Below are 8,249 nucleotides of genomic sequence, written 5' to 3' on the forward strand. Positions count from 1 at the left end.
GAACTCCTTGCTCTGTTAATGCATTTCGTAGTTGCGCTGCAGAGTCAATCTGGCCAGATGGTTCTGACATGATTGTTCACTAGACTCTAGTGCAGAAACAACTACAAACGCCACACCAGCAAAAGGTAAGTTCGAATTTATTTGTGACCAGCAGGGGGGGGGGGCAGACAGGTGGACGGAGCAGCAGCAGGCAGCGGGTAAGGACCCGTTGGGGGTTTGCTTGTAGGAGGCGGTGGGGGGGTCCCGGGAGGGAGAGCCGGAGCATCCACTGGGGGTAGATGGGTGGACAGGCAGGCGAGCGCGTAGAGCGGGGTGGTCCAGCAACGAAGGCGGAAGGACAGGAAGCGGAGCCAGGCAGGAGACAGGGAACGGCTGTGAGCAGGAGCCGCGTGGAGCTGGACGAGAAGCCAAACCAGACCCTCTTACAGACCAGGGACGAGGATTACTTAGGACCGAGGACTCACTGGAAGCGTAGAACCATCTGGCAGCGCTATCAGGATCCGGCTTCTACTTAACTGCTCCTCCTGATGGATAGATGAGCTCCAGCTGGCCGCTCCTGTCCGACACGCCCTGCAGGAGAGAGGGTAGGAGACAACACACTCACAGCACCGCTTAGTGGACATGACAATTTTTCACCGATATTGGTTTATGACCAAGCACCGTTGGTAATTGTCCCTATGAAGCCAGAAATGTCTCCAGGCCACCTTAGCTCATCTGGCCTGCTGCTCTCATCATGAAGATCTCTCTTGCTTTACACTTTGCCAATTTTCTCATGATTGAATGTAATTGGGACCAGATAACCCCCTCTGTGTCTCCTCTGCAGCCTTTGATCACTCCTGACCTGGCTTTGGCTCAACTCTGACACACTGGCATCCAATCCTTGGGTGGGTTGTGATTGCTCACAGACATACTGTAAGATATATTGAGTATTGATGTGTGAGTCTTCAAAATCCCAGCTCGCTGCAGTGCATATTTCAGCTTTGTTCTTGCAAGCCTTGGAAGACTTTCCACAAGAAATCATCCTATGAGGAGTTGTTTATGTGTGCGCGCGTGATTTTTTAGGGCATTTTTCAGGAACAGAACAAGATGCGCTCAAAGATTTGCGAACTTGATCCAGGAGATTTGTAAATCTCGTGCAAATTACTACTGCCTCTATTTTTCCCCCCTCTCTCTCTCTCTCTCTCTCTCTCTCTCTCTCTACCCTGTGCCTCTTTGAAACTCATCTTCTGAGGCAATCACTCCCAGATGGAGAATATTAGATGTAATCGCTTCCATTTGCCAGCTCTTTTACTCTCACTGCGAGGTGACACTCTGTCTCCCTCAGACCTCTCCTCCTCACGATGGACAATTATCGAAAACTCATCAATCACTTTCACAAAAAAAAAAAAAAAATGGTTTGGCATTCAAAACATGGTGGAAATATCCTCAATTGATAATCTTAAGAAATCTACAATTCTCTGTGATATCTCTCTATTCTCATTGTTGACTGTTTGTTTACTGTATCAGCAAAACATTAAAACTAGAGAAGGATGGAGAAATCGGCTGGTGACCAGAGTCACCAGATTTTCAACTTGATTGGCCATGACCTGGAACTGACTGGTGGCCAACAGGAAAAACTGATCTTTTTTTTTCCCCCCACTCCATAAATGCACTCCACCTAAATAGCCAGTTAATAGTTTGCGGTAACAGCGGCACTCTTTAGTTTAAATGATATTACTGAGGGAAAAAGACACCAGAAGGATTGCTCTATTTTATTTATTTATTTATTTATTTATTTATTTATTTATTTATTTAAGGGGCAGAGAATTTAAAGTTAAGGTAAGAATCTAAAGTAACTGCTGAAAACACAGCAGACTGTTGTTTTCTGTTGCTTTGCCGATGCTAGTCGTGCTAAGTGTGCTAGCAGCTAGTAAACAATGCCAAAAATAATGCTTGAATGGTATTCTTATATCTTGTTAGAGTTCTCAAAGCAAAATCAGAATCAGCTAAATGTGGTATTTGCAGGCTTTGCAAAACTGCAGATCGAATATTAGCCACAAAAGCCTCATTGGTGTATCTCTGTTAAAAGAGTCAGACTTTACTGTCTAAAGTTCATGTGTCGTTTTATGCAATAGAGCAAGTACAAAACAAAATAGTTGCTTTTGATTTTCCAGTTGATGCTAACGCTGTCAAGATCATTGGCACGGCTTTAAAGATACCCATGTGCCCTGCAGCTTTTCTGCTGAATTTGTCTCTCACCCTGCCATATGGATGAAATAAAAATCAAAGATCAGAGAAACAAATGTGAGAAGCTGCACTTCTTTCTCTGTGCTCCAACACTTTGCTCATTCTTTTCTCCATTTCGCTACATCGAAAATATTCTTCTGTCCCAATTTTGTAATTTATTCCAAAGAGTCTTCCTGTTTTTTTTGTTTTTGTTTGTTTTTCTCACCTTCCTGTCCATCTTCCAGCCTCGGCGCTCGACCCTTCTGCCCTCTCCTACCATTCCTCAGTCTCACTCATTCATCCCTCCATCCTTCATTCTCTGAGACAGACAAAAAAGCAAGCCTTTTCCATGGCTGACCTGCGATTCACCCTGACCTCAACAACATCCCAAATCACAGACAGTGAGGGTGAGGGTGGGTTACAGCCCAGGATCCATGGTGGTGCACAAAGCTTATGTATCCCCCGTCCAAAATGTCTGTCCCACAGGGCTTATTGAGCGGATCGGTCAGTTTTGCCGCAGCCTTAATAGGGTCACATAGACTCCAGATATGCACACAGCAGTGTGTGGCTAGACAGAAGTGTGCTATAATAAATGGTAACAAAAACATTTAAGAGAGAATTGCAATTCCGATCAATCTAGAGGGAGTTCTGCTGACACATATCTGATTCTGAAATTATTTTAAAACTCCAGGTTTGACCCCTCCCCCCTTCCTACTTTTCTCATGAACTCCATCTGACACAGCCACATCTCTGACCTTTGGCTCCTTTATTGGCAGCCAGAAATCATGGTTCATGTGAATCAGATGTTACAAAGAAAGGGGACCGACTGCCTCTTTGCGGCTCAGCCGACGACCAGGAGCACCTGCTTTCAAATAAATCTTCGGATAAAAATGACACACTGTAGCCTCATCGTGTGTCAGGAAACGTGGAAATCTGATTCCCCAACCCATGCATGCTCTGCATTTCTCTCCTCCTCCTCCCACGTAAATTCTTCATCCACCGCCTCAAGCAATAGGTTCCTATTTCGTACTGCTCTTATCTCAGGTAAGTTTTAGAAATTTGTATTTCAAACAAATCACGTGTCTCTGCAGCTGCCTTTACTCCATGGAGGCTGCAGAGCATTTTGACCCCGGTGTCTGGAGGATGAGGTAGAGGCCCAGGCAGGCCTTACTGGTGGAACCATGAACCGTGTCAGGTCATGTCAGCTCCTCGCTCAGCTCCTCTTTCCTGAAAGTAAATAAAGCCAGACTGGCTTGGTTCCACACCAGCAGTTCCAGTATTTGTCAAGGTTGGAGGATGACATCTGGGAAAAAAAAAAAAAAGACTTTCAGTATTATTCCTTAGCTATTTAACATCTTTAGTGGAAAGTTTTTTTCTTTCTTTAAAATAAACTGCTCTCTGGTGGAAAATAGTAATTTGAGTCCTGGTTCTTGTTTCCAACCATTTTTCACAGAAAGAAACTAACAAAAGTAGCATCTGTCTTTCTTGACGTATGAGTTTAAGTCAGGTCAGGTTCATCTGTATAACATATTTCAGCAACAAGGCAGTTCAAGGGGCTTTACATCATAACAACACCATACAGCCATGAATTATGAAGCAAGCAATATACATTGTTGATGCCTATTTTGATAATCATCAAGCAAATACACATCGAATAATGTTGATCAGTGTTTTACTTGCTACAAAAGGGTTTTAAGCTTCAAAGTTTTCTGGAAGTGTGTTCCAGATTTGTGGATTAACGCTGATTCTCCTTGTTTGACTCAGAACCAGAAGACCAGGAAGGTTGAACAGCAGCAGGTCTTCAATGTATTTTGGTGCTAAGCTGAAAGAGTCTATGACCAGTAATCAAATTACTCAGTTTAGATAAAGGTGGGATAAAAGCCACTCGGGACCCAAGGCAAAGCATAATTCCTCCATCTTAATAACACCGATTCTGACTTCAGTGATGCAGGAAGATACACTATCCTAGTTAATAAGCACTGCCGTATTGATTTCCTGCCACTCTGACATTAAAGATAGCCTGCCATATGTAGAAACACATGTATTTTTTTCTACATGTTAAAAAAGTCATATTAAAAATGAGTGTTGTATCTCTACGATGTCAGCACATATGTGGCACTGATATGGAAGTGACACAAGTAACACGTAAATAGAGCAGGAATGGCCCAGTAGCAATATTTCAAAATTTTACTTTATAGTCAGATAAAAAGCTTTTTTTTTTTTTTTTTTTTTTTTTTTACATAAACATCTACTGTTTATATGCTTTGTAGAATGTAGATAATATTGATCCATGAAAAACAATCAATCTATGCAGAAATGATTTTGCAAAGTAGGATGTGTTATATGTCACAGGTGTCCCAATGATTTATCCGACTAGCAGGTCTGTAATTATGAGTTTCAACTACGACTACAACTCATCATTCGAGCGAACCTCTATGAAACAACTACAACACTGTTCTCCAGTAAAACAGGAGAGAGGAAAGTAAGAGATTGGGTTGTTTTCAACTGCTGAATGTACATGAGCAAACTAGCGCTACAACAAGCAAACATTATTTTCTCAAGCTAACAGAATAATGGATATGCTTTGGCTTCTGATGCCGTGGAAAACATCTGGATTAAAATCTAAAAATGAAAGTGTTGGAGCTACAGTCACCCGTAGTCTGTGCAGGAGTTGGTTACTATGGAGACTAAACTCAGGTTGACAAACATCGCAAAAGAGCATAGGTATCGAAATCAAACAAGGACATTTTCTTAGCGTTAATAAGCAGTTTTAGTAAAACTTAGAAGAACTAACAAAAAAACAAACAAACTTTAAGACAATAGAAACCATCTTTTAGCAGACAAAAAAACACATAGGACGAATCACACAGAGTCTTTTTTTCCATGAGGAAACAACTCTAGACTCACAATTTGATTGGATGGAGAGTGGAAAACAACAGTAGACACAAATATGATTCAGCATAAGGAGCTTTTTAAAAGGTTGGGTTTCTCCTGCATTGAACGAAGAAGACATAAGTTACTCCATTCCTGTGAGGACTGGACACGTTTCACTGATATTCTTACAACTAACAGATAATACTTTATGGAACTTGTTATCTTAGAGCAGCAGGAAATATGCAATAACTGCAAAAAAAAATCGATATATCTACTTTCATTTCTAATGTTTTACAAAAATATCAAATGAACAACTAACAGTATTATTCAAATAGCAAACCTGTAAAAATTTGTTTAATGAATTAGAAATTACACTACTCTATATTAATATGAGTCAATGGTTAAAATCTAAGTGGCTAAATATGACTAATTAAATAGGCTTGCATTACTGATCATCAGAAAATGCGAGCAATTAAGTAGAAATACAGCACTTGGCTGGTCTAAACCTTTCAGGTGTGTGTTGTCAAAGCCATCAGCTGTTATCCTACAGATACAAAATGTTGCTGTCCATTTATCTGTGAAGGGTTCAAAGTCCATTCATGTACAACCTGGAGTCCATTATCCCACAGTGAGAGCATAATGTGCAGTCGGTCAGGCTATTGTGGTACACTGCGAAAAAACACTTCAGCTGCATGTCAGTATTTGCATCCGTCGTTTAAAAGAGCAGGCAGGACAAAACCACTTAAAATAACATGGCAACATGGCTTAGGTTAACAGAGTTGTAAATGAAAAGAACCACAAGACCTCTGGAACAATGTCCTGTGGACAGAAGGAACCAAAGTGAGGACGGTTAACCGAGAAGCACCACATGTTGCTTGGTCGATAGAACAATTTGTGTAAATACCATTTTAGCTTAATTGTAAAAATCTGGTTTGGATATTTCAGCAATGGGACCTGGATTATTATTGCACTCACTTTGTCAGCCTTAAACTTGTATTGGCAGAGAAGTTCAAAGGTTATTTTCTCAAGCCCGTGTCAAAGCTCAGGTGTTTCGCTCCAGGTCAAAGCCAAATCTTCAGGTCTGACGGAAATAAACTTTCTTTCATCAAATGCACACCATCTATCTCACTCTGACTCAGAGTAAAATGATGGAAGTTTCACATCTAATTCCAGATGTTTTTTGTTTGTTTGTTTGTTTGTTTGTTTGTTTGTTTCTAATTTAACTATAGGCAATAAATTACAAGGAGTGACACTTAAGACACTTTGTTCAGGAGTTGAAGCTTGTTCCAAATTGAGTCATGCAAAAAGACAATGATCCCAAGCAGAATAACAAACCTAAAAAAGGCCCAAGGTGATAAACAAAAGTGGATTAAAGTTCCTCAGTAATGACACACTGAGAAAGTCATACACAAGACAGTGGTTCTTCAATACTGTCAGTCTTCAGATGAACTTACCTTGCATTTTCTTTACTAACTAAAGAAAATACAATCTGTCATGCTTTGTTGATTAAAAGTTTCTTTCTCTAACTAGCAATAACTGTCATTAAATAATTTTTATTTGGACTTTCATTATCAACCTTTTTAATGATGGATGTTTTTTTTGTTGTTGTTTTTTTTACAAAATTTGCCTGATTCATAAAACCATTGCAAACAAAAGATTTTGCCCTTAAATATAAGCCTCTCTAACTGCAAAGCAATTCCTTTAAGTTTTTCTCATAGATCAGACCCTAATTCATGAGAGCATAGGACCTTTAATCATTTTTTTCACTAAATTGATTGCAAAACATATATGAAGTTTAGAATACTGTGTAGTGTAAAAGACACCACGTAAAAAAGAAGAGAAGTTACATCGTATTCTAATGTCTATACAGCGACTAAAGTGTCTTCTCCAACTCTACTATAGATTTTGACTTTCTAGATTTAGATGTATATATTTGTATATTACCCGACTTGACTGCATCAGACATGGAGCAGATGTTTACTTTCGTGGAGCAAGAAGTGACTGCAGTTTCAGACTTGAGACGCATAAAATACCAGCGTCAAAACTCCCCAAAATGATCTATCAAAAACTCCAAACTGCTTTTGAAAACTTTATTTAGTTACAAATTCTGTTGTGTTGTTGCAAAAGCCTTTTTCTGCAGGAAACAAAACAAAACATTCCAACTTCTTGTTTCACTACCCCCAGAATCCCAATTCTGGCCAGGAGATTTAAAGTAAAGAAACAGGAGAGAAGACCCAGTCCCATGAGGTCATAAATTGTGGAGAAAGATCGAGTTTAGGCAGGGAACTGAACACAAGCAGGAGCTCCCTTCAAAAGGCTGGTGGCTGCTGTTGCTCCTGGAGTTTAACCCTGCTGCCTCTTCTGTTAGCCTGCTCCTTAAATTCAGTAGGCTGATTTATTGGGATTTACCAGGGAGAAAACAAGCATACTATGGCTATCAGCCCTGCTTTTGATAAATGACCCGCAGCGCTATCTTCATCGTCCTAAAGTTCCTCTGGATGAGGAAAAAGAGAAAATATATATACAAGAGGTTTGGGTTCACATTTTATTTTTCCTTTACAATAAGATGAAGAAAGAAATGACAAACCAGACCTATCAAGGAAATCTTTAATTAAAAAAAAAAAAAAAAAAAAAAAAAATCCTCCATTCCCTATAAAATTTGAATTTTATAGGGAATGAAAACCGTATCCAGACAATTGTTTTTACTGTCCTTTAGATATTAATTTGTAGTTTTTCTCCCTTGTTCTTGGCTGTCCCACCACTGTCCCTCCCCTCCCACCCATGTTGTCCCCCTCCTCTCCCCAAACGAAATTCTTTGGAAAGTCATTTTATATCACCCTTTGACTGTGCATTGAACTGTAAAACCACTCCATTGAAAACAAAATAAAAGGATAGGATAGGGAGAGAACGGGGGATGGGGCAAGAAAGAGAATTATAATTCTTTGCAGGCCTTTGGTATTAACCCAAACACCAGAGCTGTCAGCAGTTCAGAGAGGGAGGTGCGAGGGGCAAACATTCAGTGTTAATTGGCACTTTGTAAGCTCTGAGCCTTCCTTTTGTAAAGGGAAGTGGAAGAGAGAGTGAGTGTGCAAGAGGGAGGGAGTAGGGCTTTGGGAGGAGGTGAGGGAGGAAGACAGAGGGGCATAGAGGAAGAGAGAAAGAGAGAGAGA

Source organism: Poecilia latipinna, unplaced genomic scaffold (assembly GCF_001443285.1).
Source record: "Poecilia latipinna isolate Pla-1442-1.1 unplaced genomic scaffold, P_latipinna-1.0 Scaffold1889, whole genome shotgun sequence".
Classification (NCBI taxonomy): domain Eukaryota; kingdom Metazoa; phylum Chordata; class Actinopteri; order Cyprinodontiformes; family Poeciliidae; genus Poecilia; species Poecilia latipinna.